Below are 17957 nucleotides of genomic sequence, written 5' to 3' on the forward strand. Positions count from 1 at the left end.
AATTTGTTACACGGCAATAGATTATTACTAATTCAGGAGGCCCTCGCTGCTGAGTGAAACAAATCCAAACCCTGGCCACTCAAGGCCTTCACTGACCGCCCCCGCTTTACTTTTGAATACAAACACGCTGCTTCAGCCGGAGGCCAGTGAGCTCACTGACCTCATGTGACAAGGCAAGACCTTGCTTCTACTTTCGCCTGAGCAGTGCCCACTTGAAATGTCCTTGATTCTCTCTACTAAATTCAACACTTCTTTTAGGTTCAATTCAAAGTCCACCTACCAAAGAAATGTTTCTATTTTTTAACACATATAAATAAGCATACACCTGATTTCTAAAATGATATTTAAGTTATTTAAGGTAGAAATCATAGCTTTGCTGTCTTTATATTCCCCACATTAATGCAGACATAGAACAGAACATTTTTTTTAGGGGTGCCTGGGTGGCTCAGTCAGTTAAGCATCTCGATCTCATCTCAGGTCTCGATCCCGTGGTCGTGAGTTCAAGCCCCACACTGGACTCCACACTAGTTGTGGAGACTACTTAAAAAACAACAAAAACAAAAAAAAAACAAAAAAACTTCTCTGGGCACCTGGGTGGCTCGGTCAGTTAAGCGTCTGCCTTGGGCTCATCAGGTCATGATCCCAGGGTCCTGGGATCGAGCCTGGAGGCAAGCTCCCTGCTCAGCAGGGAATCTGCTTCTCCCGCTGCCTCTCCCCCTGCTCATGCTCTCTCTCTCAAATAAATAAATAAAATCTTTAAAAAAAAAGAAACACATTTCTTATTTTGGCATAAATGTCAAGTTGCTGTAAATTAACTTATAAATTTAATGCAATCCCCTACCAACAATTCTTTTTAATGAAGCTAGCAATTGAAACTGAACTTCGTATTAAAAATACATGTACAAGAACAGTCAGGAAAACACTAAAATGCTAGAGCAGAGGGTTAATCCTTCCAGACATTAAATTATACTCTAAAGACTCTATAATGAAAAGTGTGTTGCTGGCCCAAGAGTAGACAGACAAACCAGTGTGGTAATACAGAAAGGCAAAAACAGACCCAAGTACAGATGGAACTTTAGTACTGTATGACTAAAAAAAAAAAAAACAACCAAAAACAAAAAAACGGAGCACCTAAAAATCACTGGGGCAAAAACTGACTTTTAATAAATGGTTAAAACAATTGGTTAGCCATCTGGAAAAAGATAAAATTAGATTCATACTTCATACCATACACAAAAATAGACTCCAAATGAATCAAGGATCTAACTGTAACACAATGAAGCCATACAAGTAGTAGAAGGGAAAAAATGGTGAATCTTCTCTAACTCTGATATAAGGAAAAGCATGCTAACTGGGACCCAAAATCAGGAAAAGTACAGGAAAAGATTAATAATGTGATTACATGAAAATGTTTAATAAAATCTGCATGGCAAGAAAAAGAACCATCATGAACCAAAGGCAATAGATAAAATGAGAGAAAATATTTGCATCGTATCACAGATAAAGAGATAACATTCATAATATATAAAGAACTCTTAAAATTGAAGAACTAAATACTAGTAACTTAAGAGAGAAACATGGACAAAAAACATGAATACATACACACACACACATATACATACAAACATATACCCCTTAAACATATGAAAAGATGTTCAATTTCACTCATAAATAGAAATTAAAACTATACTTGAGTTGCTATTTCTCACCCACCAGCTTGGCAAAAGTTAAACGGTTAGAAAAAGTCACTCTTGGCGAGGCTCTGGAGACACGGGCATTCTCATACAAGCAGCATGGAGAAGTGACCACTTACTTGCAGGGCTCAAGCAGAGAAGAGTTCACGAGGAGGACTCCTCAGCACCCCAAAGTAAGGATGTGTCACAATGATGGGGACGTGTCACCAGGCACAGGAGCCAGCCTCAGGGGGCTCCCACTGGCCAAATCCAGGACAATTTGAGCATGAAAATCAGTAACGATAATAAAAAAAGGATCAAGCACAAATCCATGAATCAATACAAATAAATAAATAAGAGCTAAGGAAACACTCTTCTTTGTGGGAGAAAACCAGTAAGTAAATGAAGAGGGATTGATGGGCATTTCAGATGGCCACTGGGCAAACTTCGTAAGAGTAGCCGATTCAGGCAAGAATCACCCAAGGATTCTAAAGCCTATGAGTAAAAGTTTGAGTCATTAGGACATGAACTAAAAACATCGCTCCACAAGAGAGTTATTGTCTGTAAAGGGGGAAAGAGCAACATTACGCGGGGGGCAGACCTGGCAGACCGAACCTTGACCAAGTGATCAAAATTAATATCACCAGCTGTGAGGCAAAGAGACATCGTGTGACTCCAAATATGACGCGCTGAGAAGAACACAATGTCCCTCGTGCAGCACTGCTGCCAAAAGTGCAAAACCTGAATCTAACCGTGAGGAAACTTCAAACAAACCAATACTGAAGGACATGCTAGAAACAACTGGCTAAATCCTCTTCAGAAATGTTTGTGCCATGAAATTCAGACTGAGAAACTGTTCCAGATAAAATAAGACTGAATGTGACATCCGATCTGGTATTTTCTTACTCTAAAGACATTTTGGGAATAATTGACGGAATCTGACGAAGGTCTATACTTAGATAATATTATTCTATGAGTGTTAATTTCCTTATTTTGAAAAAGGATAAACTTATTAAGGAGGGGAAAAAGTAAGTTCTGGCCCATCATGCATAACCTGATTCTAGAGATGAGGAAACATCGGACAAACAAAATGAGGAAATTTCTATTATTTAAAAAAAAAAAAAAAAGGACAGGTATAATTATATTCTTCAAAAATGTCAATCTGATAAAAGACAAACTGTGGAAATATTCCAGATGAAAGGATATTAAACAGATATGACAACTAAACAGGACATACAACCCTAGCCTGGATCTCATACCATAGAAAAAATTGTTATAAAGGACCTTATTAGGACAACTGATAAAATTGCAGTATGCATTAGCAGATTCGATAATATTTTAACAATATAAATTTATGAAGCAGTAACTGTATGTAAGCAAAAAATCTCTATTCTTAGGAAATGCCCATTGAAATATTTAGAGATAAAGTGCCGCGTAATACGTAACACCCCAAATGACTCAGGAAAAACATGTGTAACGCACATATACTAATAAATATAGAGAGCAAAAAAATTTGCACAAATGTAAACAGGGAAATGTTAATAGGTGAATCTAAAAATAGCTGTTCTTTGCATTATCTTTGGGGTTTTTTTGCAAACTTTTTAATTTTTAATGGTCCGTTCTCTAAATGAAACTACTCAAAAGTATCGTAAGTAGATCAAGATCAGCATTCTTCAAAAAAACAAAACAAAACAAAACAAAAACCTTCCCTAAGAGTTACTGCTTAAACACTTCCACAGAAACTGTATTTCCAAAGTGTTCATTTGACAGATAAGAGAGATAAGGTTGTCTCAAAATGACCACGCCATATTTTAAGGAAAACACAGGCGGAAAGAAGCTGAAATGTGCAAAAGAAATTCTTTCACGTGTGCCTAAATCATAAGCTTCTCTAGAGTCAGGCTACCTGGCTTAGAAGTGGGGCTCTAAGCCCTAAGCTTTCCTAAACTTTGATTTTCTCATAATAGTACCTATTTCCTAGGGCTATTAAGGGATTAAGGGAATAACAGGAGAAAAACATAGCAAAATGCCCCATACATGCTAGGCACTCGTTATTACTACTACTATGATGTCCCATTGTACTGGAACATATCCCCATAACGCAATGGGGCCTTTGGTAACTGATTAGCAGGGCAACTGGAAAAGAATTCTTCCCGTTTATCCAGCACCACACTGTAGTAAAGGAGCTCGAACTGTAGGCGCCAGTTTTTAAGCAGACTAGCCCCTGGGGTGAAAAAAGTCCTCCATCAAATTCCAATGACTTGATGGATGCATCTTATTTCTATGTTCACCAAGTAAAGTTATGATCCAAAGGTCATCCTTTCAACAAGTCCACAGCTGGCCACAGTACATCTCCCACTGCAAATCAGCACAGGGGATGTTCTGTCTCCCGTAAGCTTGCTCAGCTTAGCTAGCCGGCATCATTCAGTCTCACAATCCTCATGGACTCTGAATGAACTCGTAAAATCAGATTTCTTCACCTGCAAAGTCGCATCCTCGGTGCCTGATTCAACAGTGCGGAGTTTCTCTCCTCTCGGAAGGCCTGTCCCCGGCAATCAGCGGCTTCCCTCCCTGATGGGAATTTAACTACCACTGTTGAAATGTTAACTTTCCAGAAGCATCTATCAAGGGCAGGCTATCTGTCTCTATTAACCACAGGATGCCTAATGGACACTAGGAGCAATTCAACACTCGCTGATTAATAAACACTGGCCTTCAAAAGAAAAGGAACTAAGTACTAATCAATAACTTTGTGTTAACCATACAACAACAGAGAATAAACGGTGGCTGCCTTAACTCCAAAATTAATTTTAACCTTTCATGCAACTTGATTCAAAACACTGCGAAAAAGTTGTTTTTTAAGGATAAACATCACACAAGTTCACTATGTAATTATATAAAAATCATTACAGGAAATAATCAAATTGCTGTCAAATGGAAATAATTTACTAGTAACATAGATCTGCAATTTACTCAATAAGGTTCTTTTAACCTTCTTACAATCTTCAAGAATCTGTCTTTAAAAACAAATTAAGAAGAAAGCCAGACATTACTCCTAAAACGCTCATTTTCTCTTAGCAGCTTTTTTTTTTAAAGGTTTTATTTATTTACTCAACAGAGATAGAGACAGCCAGCGAAAGAGGGAACACAAGCAGGGGGAGTGGGAGAGGAAGAAGCAGGCTCATAGCGGAGGAGCCTGACGTGGGGCTCGATCCCATAACGCTGGGATCACGCCCTGAGCCGAAGGCAGACGCTTAACTGCTGTGCCACCCAGGCGCCCCCTCTTAGCAGCTTTTTAAACACACTTATCTTTTATCATCAAAGCTAGCATATATATATATATATATATATATATATATATATATATGTGCAATGAAAATTCAGAGCCCCCTTTGCCATCTTCTGTACTTTTCTACTGAAACAAACTACAAAATTATCTTCCGGTTCCTCATTCTTAAAGAAAAGAAATAGTCTCCTTTACTCCAAGAGGGATATACAAACCCCTACTCTCTATCTTCCTTTGCGCTCTCCTCTGTGCAAGGCAGACTCCCTGGATATCAGACCCCACCCAAGTCCCTCTTCTCTGCACCAGCAGCTTCCGAAAACATGCCTTCCTGCGTCATGAAACACCCTCTCCCATTAAGTGGCACAACAGCAGATTTCCCTTCAAAACTGGAAAGATAAAAATCTTCCTCCATCCTCTTTGTTTCAGGTCTCATTCTCCAAATTTCTTCAGGACGTAAAGAGAAGCATTACCCTACACACTACAAAGCTAACAGTAGTATCAACATGTAAGTCCAGCTTGCTTCTCTTACTACTTATTTGTGAATTTCAAATAGTTCAAACTTCAAAAGTGAAAAAGGGGAGAACATCTCCCTATCCTCCAGCTGCCTGCTTCCTTCTCTTCGAGGCATGAAATGTTACGGTCCATTTTTTTATCCTTCCAGAGATATTATATGTCTATGTATTTATAAATTCTCCTTTTTACACTCTTATGCTTTGTTTCTGAAGATTATATCAAGAATATATTAAAGAATGTATTCAAAAATATATCAGAATATGAGTTTCCTCTTTCTGTTTTTATGACTATATGTGACTTCTAATTTTTTTTATTTTTTTAAAGACTTGAGAGAGAGCGAGCGTGCATGCAAGTGGGGGGAGGGGCAGAGGGAGAGAGAATCTCAAGCAGAACCTGACTGGAGACTCAACCTCACCACCCTGCGATCATGACCTGAGCTGAAATCAAGAGTTGGATGCTTGACCGACTGAGTCACCAGGTGCTCCTCTACGTGACATTTTAAATATGTACAAACCAGTTTCCGTGGCTCTAGGCTCTCGTCCCACCAGTTCATTCGATACACATTGCGCCAGACAAGTCTTCCTGATTTTAAAAACAAAAATAAATACATATTCCACTCCCACATTTAAATATTTTCTCTTTTATTAGGCCATGTTATTGTATCAATGTTAAACTTCTTAGCTGTGATAATTGTACTGTGATTATACAGAAGAAAGTCCTCTTTCACAGGTATTTAGAGGTGAAATGTCACGGGACCTGAAACTTACATTCAAGTGGTCAAGCAAAGTATTATAAATATACAAACCACAACTGATTCAACACACATACACTGAGCATGAGGGAAAGCACTGCAAAATGTTAACAACTGGTTCATCTACAAGGACATATGAGTGTTTATAGTACTGTTTTTCTAAAGGTTTAAAGTTTTCAAGATAAAAAGATGAGGTAAAAAGGCTCTGGTACTTTCACAGGTCCCCTCATATGCCACTTTAAAACATGCAATGGTCATTTCCCAACTCCCCAGCCTATGTCCTAACCTAGACCAACAGCATCCCTGCACGCTCTCCCTTAACAACCAGTCCTTCCAGCTGCTCAAACTGCAGGGCTCCTTGGGGTCCTTCCCTACTGCTGCACTCTTCCCCCCTTCTCTCTCCTGCCTCGACCACTCTCTGAGGTACTCAGACATTCACTCACTCATTTCATGGCCTATGCACTGGAGACCCAGCTGAAGGGTAAACATCTAGAGGAAGAAGTTCTTATGGATAATTCTTCTGTAATTCCCACAGCACCCAGCTCAATGCAATGCACATGAGAAGCCTTCAGAAGTGTTTAATTGAAAGTATGGGTTTCTTTAAAGCAAAGAAGGGCATGGTAACTACTGCGAAGCAATGAGGGAAGGGGCACAGAGCTCACAGTCACACTTATCTTAAGAAAGCATCTCCACGTCTCCTCATCTTTTTCTCCAACACTTTAAACTCCTTTCATCTTTCCTATTCTTCCATATCATCCTGTCTTCTGACACAAACAATGCCAGACCATCCTAGTAAGAATTAAAAAACTTGCTCCACAACCCCAAATAAAGCAACTTTAGAAATTAGAAGAGCCAAATTCTCTTAAATTTTATTTACGTGACATTGCTTTTTTTTTTTTTTAAGATTGATTGATTTATTTGAGAGAGAAAGAGCACGGGTGGGGGGCAGGTGGCACAGGGACAGAATGTCAAGCAGACTCCCCCCCCGCCCCCAAGCACAAAGTATCATGCAGGGGCTCCATCTCACAACCCTGAGATCACGACCTGAGCCGAAATCAAGAGTCAGATGCTTAACTGACTGAGCCACCCAGGCATCCCTATATGATATTACTTTCTAACACTGTAATAAACAGTAAATGATTTGAATAAAGCACCTCTCAGTTCTCTCTCTATGGAATATTCCACATGGTACCTCTCCACTAGTTTGAAACTAGGGGAGACCTTCCTCTAAATGCATTCACTTCAGTTAACCAAGATGAAGCTAGAGATACTTGAATACAGAAGCAACCATCACGCGAAGAAAAACCACCTGTGTCTAACAACCGTATACTTTGGAAATGCTGATTCACTAACAATGAAATACACGAATGATACCTACTACAAAAAATAGGAGAGATATCTACTCAAAGTAAGACACAAATTGAAAATGCCGAAATGCACAAAAGGAAAAATCTAAATCTATTTCATTTTTCTCACCAGAGTACCAGTCTGGAAGGGACCTTAAAGTACAACCATCCATTAACTGGGATCCAGAAAGGTTAAGCACCTCATCCAACGTCTCTCAACTAATAAATTCAAGTCAAGTTAGGCTTAGAACGCACATAACTCTTCTCAGGCTTCTCTGCCCGTTTTACCTCAAAATTTCACAAATCGAACTTTCTGTCCAAAAAAGTAGAGTAGGGGCGCCTGGGTAGCGCAGTCGTTAAGCGTCTGCCTTCAGCTCAGGGCTTGATCCCGGCGTTCCGGGATCGAGTCCCACATCGGGCTCCTCTGCTGGGAGCCTGCTTCTTCCTCTCCCACTCCCCCTGCTTGTGTTCCCTCTCTCGCTGGCTGTCTCTGTCACATAAATAAATTAAGAAATCTTTTTTAAAAAAAAAGAAAGAAAGAAAAGTAGAGTAGATAGCAATGTGGAAGACCTAACTGTGGTCAACTCTGCCACTAACCAGGCATGTAAAATTAAGTAAATTGCCTGATCTATAGAATAAGAAGAGTGATTAAATTAGTTCTGAAGCCCCAGAGCTAGAATATACTCTGATTCTTACCAACACCATAAGTGACTGTTACGTATTTAATACCCATTTGACTCTCAGAGTTTTTACACCAAACTTTGTTACAGCTTAAGTAATTTAAAATCATTATGTTATGTTAACCCAAACATCATCACTGTTTACCAGAAATTTCATAAATAAAAAAGAATCCTGAAGTTCATTCTCCCTATGATTACTATTACCTAAATTTTGGCAGAATGTCCTTTAGGCACAAAATTTAAACATTCATAAGAAATATATTTCACATCATACTTTCCATTCAACATGGAATATGTGATGTAAACATATTAAACTCTTTAGAGAGAGTCTGCACCAGCATAGAATCTTACCAGAGGAAAACTTGTATTTAGCTCTGGGCTGCCATCAGTCAGGCTAAAAAAAAAAAAAAAATGCCTGCAATAATTTCTGGGTGTTACTAGGCTATCCATAGCAGGAACGGCAAAGAGAAAAGGGAAAGGTAAAACAGAAGAAAAAAGAACCCAAAAAGGAAAAAAAAAAAAAAAGAAAGAAAAAGAAAGAAGTGGAGAGAGTAACGAACACAGAAAGAAAAGAGAATGAACAAGAAGAGAGGAATGGCCCAAAATGGCTCGTCAGGATCACTACACAAAAGTTGCAGAGAGGTGCCAGACATATTTAGGCGTCGCTTGTTTCCCTTGGTTTAGTTTTGGACACAAAAGTTTGCCCAGAGAGGACGTATTTACCTGGGTCTGCTCCTAGACTCCAGGTACAGGATTAGGAGGATTCCAATGCATGAAAAGTAACACAGAAAGTGCTGCCATCCAAAATACACTGGACTTTACCAGGAACGTCCACAGGACGTCCAGGACCTGATCTGTTTCTGATGAGTAATCTTTCCAGAGCTTAGATCCCTTAACTTGTAAAGAGCACAATGATCCAAGACGTTGTTCTAGCAAGTAATACGTATATTTATACAATTGCAATTCAGTGTTTTCAAACAACTAGTACTCTGCAAAAACAAGAACAAAATACAGTAAGAAGGGGGGCTCTGCCAACCTCCTCCAACGACGCTGTGCCCTTCCTGGGTTAAGGGGCTGGGACCACCAGACACAGAATGAGCCCAGGATAAGCCAAGGTATCGTACCACCATCACCCTCCCCCCACACACACAGAAGCAAAGGTTCTTCAGCTATGATAAGGCATGATTTCTTACACGGATAAAATCTTTCAAAACCAAATCTGTTGTTGGGGATGTTTCTGTTGTTTACAATCGCAAATGATCTATTATTGAAAAACATTCTGTAGATGATATGAAATGATTAAATAAGGTGTTGATTCATTAAATCTATGAAGTCCTGTTCCAAACTGCTAGTTACATAATGACAAAGATAAACGGCAAAGAGCAAACTCCTATGTACCTTTTCAGAAGAATTAAATTAGTAGCAGAAGAACTCTTAATTTTGAACCCTTTAAGAGTGGGAGAAAAGTAGGATTTTGATATCTTTTGTCTCAAAAAAAAGAAGCTTACAAACGCAGCAAGCACAGTAACTGTTCATGAACTAACTAAAAGGTGTAAAACAGACCACAGATTTCAAAGATAAAACCCAAAGAAAGGCTATAAACGGCATTCTATTTAAAAATACTTTTCACTTGTTGCTATCAGATACTTGCATTATCAAGCAATAATTCCTAAAAATGGAAGCATCATCACAAATTCTTTTGGGATAGAGCCTATAAGAATTAGGTATCATACAATTTTGAAAAACTAAAAAAATGGGAAAAGCTAAAGGAGTATGAGCAACACTAGGGACAAAGCTGATTAAGTAAATGTTCCTAGCATAGCGATGATTAATCTCTCTGGAAACATAAAGAAACAAAAAAGATCATCATAGATTTTTTTAGAAAATGGACAGTACGTGCAATGAATGCATGATGTGTCAATATAAAGCAGAAAGCAAAACAATTGTCAGTGGCCTTGACAATGAACAGATAAGTAGCCTGGTGTACTTATGAACACGACCGAAAGATTCAGCACTAACAAAAATTCCCCTAGGAATAGGAAACAAGCACGCAAGGTCACATACCATGTGCAACTTTGCAAAAGAAGGATCTGAGATAGCATTTTTTTATGAGCTATTTAAGAATTAACAGAAGAATTAAGCAGGTTCCCAGAAACTCCTCTAGTGAACCATCAAGGAAGGGATGTCTTCAGAAGCCCAGTGCCTCCACCATAGAGATGAAAAGCAGCAAAATCTTCCAAACTGGGGTCAACAACCTTTCCAAAGTCGAGTGTTCGGGTTCAGTTTTCAGGTCTTCTGATGTAGACACCCCAACAATGGAGAAGGGTGCCCCTGAGACGCATCCCTAAGCTTCTGAAAGAAAAAGAAGGCCAGCCACACTGCAGGCAGTCTAAAATAAGGAGTCCTGGGTCTCCTGATCCTGGGACGGAGAAACAACACCCCTACACTGAGATCCCAGTCTCAATGAACAGGTACCTTTCAAAAAACTCAAGCACTCCCGCGAGGGTACAACCATACCACAACGTGAATAAACTCAATCACAGCATTTTAGGGCCAGAAACACCTTACTTACACCACCAAGCCCCCATTTCCCAGACAAGCAGCCTAAGGCACAGAGCTGGACACTCTCCCAAGGTTCTGTAGCTCGTAGGAACTAGGACCCAGTGGAAAGAATATGAAGCACTTAGCACAGTCTCCCAACAGGCAGGTACCCACTAATCATTACTACAGTTATTAACACTGCTCTACCTTAATACCCTTTCCACCAAACTAAATCAAATCAGCCACTGCACGAAATGAGAACTGGCGGGACACGGAAGAACAGAAAAATGGAGAAGAAAGATCATGAAGGAAATCCAAGGGGGAGGGGGGCCTTTGACCAACCAGGAGCCAGCCTGAGAAGCTAGAAGCCTGGCTGTGAAAGAAACAGAAATCACACATGTCGGAAGAAAGGAAACTCAAGAGATGTGTGAAGGACAAAGAAAGATGTTGCCCACTGCCAGTGTGATTAAATACAAGAAAAAATATTAAGTGTCTTAATTCCCTAAAGCACTGCAGGCTTTTAAAAGTTCCTGGGGGTTGGGGGGGGGTGGGGGGCAGCACAGGATCCCACAGCAGTACCTCCCACCCGCACTGCTGCTCGGTGAAAACTGGCCCAAGGGCCATCCCCAGCACTCCTGTCATACAGACTGCCAACCCCAGCCTCAAACCATCAAGTCTAAAGAATTCAAACCAGTTTCACAGATTTAGTTACGAAGATTATGTCACAGATATCTGAGTCAAGAAATGACTAGCAGCAAATCACATGTAGTCCCTTTCAAAGAAATAAACAGTAGCTCAAAATCTAAGGCCCTTGCCATGAAATATAGTCTAAAATCAATTATACGGATGCCGACTCAACTTTAAGGTTCAATCATTTTATAAAACCAGTTAGAAAACAGAGAATCCCCAGATAAAAATTAAAACTAGTAGACATGGAAAGCAGTGAGATCTCACGGCCTCAGCCCAGATTTGTGGCCTGTGCTACACAAATGATTTGTTTCCTAATCCATAAAACACATCCAGTAATAAACACTGTGTGCGCCTTCCAGGAATTTGATTTAAGCAAGTTAGCGATCATAAAGCAATCTAAAAAAGCAAGCACTGCATGGATCCTGGGCGTAACTTTGGAAAGGCATGCGATGTGAGTCAAATAATAGCATCTGGTGATATTTTGATGTATTCACCAGAAATGAAAAAGAAAACTCGTTAATTTATTCTCTAGCAAAGAAGCCTGTGCTATTAACTGGTTGACACGCACTCAAAAAGTTTTAGAACAGTTTAAAAACTTAAAACCTTTCATGTTTACCTTCCTGCTCACTACCCCTCCCCTGTTCTTCTTGCTGATGTCTTCTTGCCCTCAGATTAAGACTTTTTTCCCCCAAAAAATCTTGCTCTTCCTTCTTCACCAATAAATGCACTCAGGTTACAATGTATTGTCAAACCTCACTTCCACTCACCTCAGACCTTGAGTCCATATGACTCTTGTCACCTGGGAGTCTAGTTTCAACTGTGCTTCCAGAGCACCACCTGTCAGACTGCCTTAGAATCTCCATCAACCACTCCCCCACCACCACCAAAACAGACACACACTCTGGCTAAGAACAGTGTGCTTGCTCTTCAAGGGCTGCTTTAGGACATCTCCTACTATCTCCACAGCTTTCCTGCCAGGTTCCAGCCCCAAATGCCCTTCATTTACAAACCGCAAAGCCTCCACTCTTCCCCAAAGTCCTCAAAACGGGGAATGGCCGAGCCGATACAACTTACTCTTTCTCCCTCTGATGGGCATCTCCTTCCTGCAACCATGCCTCTTCCACAAAGCAGTTCCCTTCAGAGGGCATCCGGGTTCACGCTATCGGTCTACTAAGAACCCAAACCCACAGAGTTGTAACTAGGAAAGTAACTACGTCTCATAAACACCATTTTATTTAATGAGCTCCCAACTATGTAATACACTATATCATATCCTGGAGCTGTCTATTAACAAGGCACTTGGTTAGATCTGATAGAACATTTGGGTTTAAGAAACAGTGAATAGTTCTGTCCTTTAATAACATGAGGAATATTTCAATAAATTGTAACTAGAGACCTTGACTGTTGCATAGGTATACCCAATTTTGGGTTTTAACAGACCCAAAGGTTTTGCAAAGTATCTGTAATTCTCAAGAAACTCTCAAAATACATTAACTCAATTCATTTTAAACTTTTGCCACTCAGTTTGCCATACAGCAATCTTTAAATGACACCATGCTGTAGAAATCCAAGAGTAGGTGCTGTCACTGCAAAAGGGGGAAAACGGGCACAAAAACTTTATAAAACTTTAGAAGAAATTATCTGATCCAGTGGTTCTCAAAATACGGTCCTCTGGGGCGCCTGGGTGGCACAGCGGTTAAGCGTCTGCCTTCGGCTCAGGGCGTGATCCCGGCGTTCTGGGATTGAGCCCCACATCGGGCTCCTCCGCTATGAGCCTGCTTCTTCCTCTCCCTCTCCCCCTGCTTGTGTTCCCTCTCTCGCTGGCTGTTTCTATCTCTGTCAAATAAATAAATAAAATCTTTAAAAAAAAAAAAAATACGGTCCTCTGACCAGCTTCCGCATCTCCTGGAAACTTGCAAAAAATGCAGATCATCAGGCCCACCCTAGACCCACTGAGTCAGAAATTCTGGGGTGGGGGTCCAGCAATGTGGGTTTAACAAGCCCTCGGTGATCCTAACGTGTGCTCAAGTTTGGGGACCACTGATCTGATTCACCCACTCCACTAAGGAGAAAGAAACAAAGCCAGTAACTTACATCACTAGAGACAGTTCTCAATACACCTAAAATGATTCTTTAATTATACATCTGAATTCAAGTGGTCCCATACGATCTTCTAGCCAAATACATCTCGATCTTCTGCAATATGAATTCTTATATTATTGCTATATAGACACATACAAATTCTTTCTTCTTGAGTAATTTATATTTAATACCTAAAAAAAAAAAAAACAGAAAAACCTTCACATTACCGACTTCTGCAAAACACAAATCTCACACTTTTTTATTTTATCAGTAGGTTGAGTTAACTTTTGTTGCCAACAGCAGAGGTGGGTTTTGTCTTGTCTTGTCAAAACCCACAGTTTTGAGGGTCAACAGCAGGAATTTATGGGACATGTGGCTAATAGTTTCGGGGCTTCCTCCTACCACCACTACCATCAAAGATGTTCACCAAAAGCATGTGACCGGCAATAATAAAGGATTAAGAGGCCAGAAAGTGCTAAAAGAGAAAGTAACCCTTCCCACTCCACTCCCCAAAAAAGAAACGTCACATTTTATCTTGGAATGTATCATGTGATTTTTTTTTAAAACAACAGTTTAACATTTTCAATTATGTTTTCCTTATGCTAGTACAAAATTAGTTTCCATTTGTTGAACATATACTAGCAGAACGACAGGAAGCTAGCCTGCGTCCTAGGCATGAGGACAGGCCTGCAATCCAGCCACGCATCACACCAGGAGGCAGGTGAGTGACGCAAGGCAGAGAGCAGCCTCACCACCTTCTACAAGTACTCCACCACGTTATCAGGCTCCGCATCAACCCACCCGCACAACACCTACCACATGAAACGAAATCTACAATTTCTGGCCTCAGGGCTCTCCTTCTGAACAGATTTTTGATGTATATGGTACCTCTCTACATAAATATTTCCAAGTCTAGTAGTGGTTATCTGCACAACTAAACAGCTGTTTCTGTTTACATTTTTAAGTAACCCCTTTCAGAAATTTATAACTTGGGTGTTAGGATTACCACGGATTGAGATTTAGAGATTTAAGAAATAAATGTTTCCATTCCTGTTTCTCCTGGTGAAGCTCTTTTCTCAACGTCATGCCATACTATATTTTCAGGATTCTTTTCAGACTCTATTAACATATATAATCACCTTCCATTTTACAAACCAAATTTTCTCACACAGCTCAGTGCGTGATTTTAGTTCTCTGAAGAAGAATCCTGGACAAGTGCACAAGGCAAGGCGATACAAGTAACTCCTTCAGTTTGATCTACACCTCCAACTCTCCGTGTGACCTGAGCTCCAAATCTTCTTGTGACTTTATTTTTCTGTTATTAATAAAGGGTAAGAAGTCCTGCTACATATCTTACAGGGAAGAAATCAAAGTCACTGAGCTAACAATAGTGCCCGGGGAAAGATTGCATTCCTCGGGAGAACAGTAAATTCAGGGTAGTTAACTGCTACCCGGCCCCCTCTCCAGCTCTACAATATACCTTCTGAAGCTAAATTAGAGGGGTTAAGTTCCTTGAACATTCATTCATTCAGCAAGTAATTAATAAGCACTTCCCACGTATCAGGCACTGTACGAGGCACTGGGGGTACCACGGCCAGCAAGAAAAATGCAAAGACTGCTCTTCACAGTACATCTTAGATAAACACTGATTAAGCTTCAGGGACTTCCATTTAGTTTACAGGCCAAGGGCTCAAATCCATTGGACTTATTGCTATTCCTAATTATAATGATTCATAATCAATCCATTCTGCTTCTTTAAAAAAGGAGACCTCATGCATTACGTGGAAAGTTCACAGAACACACAGACAGAAGCTCTATAATATGAAGGCCTCACAGAGGTCCAAAATATCACTCGGTGAACACCTTAGGATCTATAAGCAGGAAGCACAGTGTCAGGCCCTAGAAAATAAATCAAGGTTTTTCTTTTAAAGGCAGAATAACCTTAGCCTAAACATTTACCCGTCAAGTACTAGACTTAACCACAAGCAGATCCCCCGTAACTGTACTGTCCAATACAGTAGCCCCTTGCCAGTGGTGGCTATTCACACCGAAAACAATGAAGAAGTCAGTTCCTAGGTCACACCAGCCACATTTAAGTTGCCCAAGTGACTGGTGGCTATCACGTCAAGTTGTTATAAATCCTCTCTATCATCTCAGAAAGCTCGACAGGACAGCGCTGCTCTACAAATATCCTGTAACACTACATCTGAAAATCACAGTGTAACGCACAGTGAGCACTCATCTGTACTCTGCAATGGCATATAACAGACGTCCGTCTGTAATGGAAGGCCACTTCTTCCTTCCTCAACAAGCTGGAAAGGGATCGTGTGGAGCGTCCATCCTAGTGTGCAGGAGTAACCAAGAAAATTCACGTTGTCCAACTGGCCGACTGACAATGAAACTGGGAAACAAGTGAAAAGTTGATTACGTTTTGCCCCTCCCTTCCTATTCCTCTTAAAACAATGTGTCCGTAGCAGTGTGTACTCTCTGTTCAAGGATGCCTGCTCTGAGCCTAAGAGTCAGTAGCAGAGGACGTGAAGACAGCGAAGAATGAAGGTGGGCGACACAGGCGAACACCACATACAATGCAACACGAACTCAATTCAGACCAACGCAGTAAACTTAAGTGCCTACTGGGTCCCAGCAATACAGAGGTCAACCACCACCACTCCCACCTTTGACAAGCTGAATTTAATAGGAATGTCCAACCAATGGGTAAATAAGAACGATACGACATGTTGTAATAAATGCACTGACGCAAGTATGTACAAAACATAGCGGTGACACAGGGAGGGTATTTAAGTGTTTCATGAGGGGAAACCAGGGGAAATTTCCTAAAGAAGGAACTCAAGAAGCAGAGGACCCACCTAGGCAGAGCCGTGCAAAGGAACCACAAGTGGTTAGACAAGGCTAAAGTGGCTCTGATGTTAAGAAAGATGGGGATGACAGGAGGAGGGAGATGATTTCCATGCCAGACCTATAGCGTTCATGTCTGTGTCAGGCTCACCAACGTAGGTCTTTAAACTTCCCTCACCCAAACTGCAAGCAACGTGAAAACCAATCCCTAAGACTTGGTAATATGCCTCTTGTCTGCTACACAGCTAACAACACTAGACAACAATCTTTAGTAGGAACCTGAAGGACTTCCGGCTGAGCATGTAAATCTTTGGAAGATGCCTGCATCTTCTGGATGCTTCACTTTACCCCTGTGCTCATGTCTCAGAAACAAAAACAAAACAAAAAACCTGTTCTCTTCATAGTACCAGGATCCCCCTCTCCTCACAACAAACTTCATGTAAATGTTAGTAGCCTACAGGCCTTAGCGAATTCACCAAGTGTTTCTCCTCCCTTCAATACAAGCAGAACTTTGCAAATAAAAGTACACGCAAAAATACATGCAGGTAAACTCGCAGGCTGGTAGGCAAACAGAGAAGGATTCCTGTTCACACAAATAGGTGGCCCTTAGGTAAAGGCATAGCTCCAGGGCAGCATATGCTATGGTCTGAAGCAGGAGGTCTGGAGGCAGCCTCCCTGGGTACTAGCCACGGATCGCCACTGACCAAATTTACTTTTCTTCCTGAATTTCAATTTCCCAACTGTAAAATGGGGTGCCAGTATTTCATCAAATATCCCTAACTGCGTAGTCACCATGCCGACACACAGTGACCCTTCTAGTGACAGATCAATTTGTGTTAACTACGTCTATTTTTTTTACTAGTTCACTCCTAACGAGGGATGGTTTCACAAACATCGATTCCATCAAGCTGACCTACCTAAGTTCTCGCCCCTCGCTGTGCGTCAAAAATACCAGGCAGAGTTTTTTTTTTTCCCCTAAATACTCGATGTCCAGGCCCTATTTGGATTTGGGTTCAACTGGTCTGGGTTGGGCCAGGCAACGGAGTTCTTTCTACGGCTCTCAAGTTGTTTATAATTTGCAGCCAGGATTAAGAACCACATAGATCTCTATGTGCCCACAGAAATACGCCGCTAAGGTCTTGCTTGACTCTGACCGAATCCGCGCAGGCTGGGGGGGGGGGCCTGCCCGGCTGGACGAGGATCGCCTAGATGATGTGACGACGAACTCAAAGTGCTGTGGGATTCACACCCACGTCCGAACACGGCTTACCCAGCATCAACTCCCACGAACTTCACCAGCCGCGGCCCCGACACCCGGCACCACCGGGATCTACCTGGGGCACACGCCCCCTCGCCCTTCGCCCCGCAGCCCCTGCGAGCGCCAGGCCCTCCGGACGCGTGCGTCACCGCGCCCTCGCCTCCCGCGCCCCAGCCCCCTCCCGCCCACGGCACGTGACTCGACACGCGCCAGCTGCACGCGGGCTCCATCAAAACAAAAACAGAGGAGGCCGGCCGGCCGGGCGGCGGGGGCGCGCGGGGGCG

This window comes from Ailuropoda melanoleuca, chromosome 1 (genome assembly GCF_002007445.2).
Source record: "Ailuropoda melanoleuca isolate Jingjing chromosome 1, ASM200744v2, whole genome shotgun sequence".
In the NCBI taxonomy this organism is placed as follows: Eukaryota; Metazoa; Chordata; class Mammalia; order Carnivora; family Ursidae; genus Ailuropoda; species Ailuropoda melanoleuca.